Raw genomic sequence first — 298 nt, forward strand, 5'->3', positions numbered from 1 at the left:
GACAAGTTCAACATCAAGACATGGCAGGCGAGAATCAGGCGATCTCCACTGTGGTGCTAGAACTGGGTGAGCTCATGTCCCCATGGCCCAGTCTCACAGGACACAGGGCCATTGGGCCTGTGGCGGCGACGTGCCTCCACAGATACGAGAAGAGGCGAGGGAAGTCTGCGGGGCATGCAAAACCCCGAAGCAGAACCCCGGAGGGGGAGACTTACCTCCGGAAAACTCGGTGGTGCCGGAGCTGGGACCGCGGCAGCGGCCACAGCAGCAGCTACAGCCACGCAAGCCGGCATTATGC

Source organism: Alligator sinensis, unplaced genomic scaffold (assembly GCF_000455745.1).
Source record: "Alligator sinensis unplaced genomic scaffold, ASM45574v1 scaffold389_1, whole genome shotgun sequence".
NCBI lineage: Eukaryota > Metazoa > Chordata > Crocodylia > Alligatoridae > Alligator > Alligator sinensis.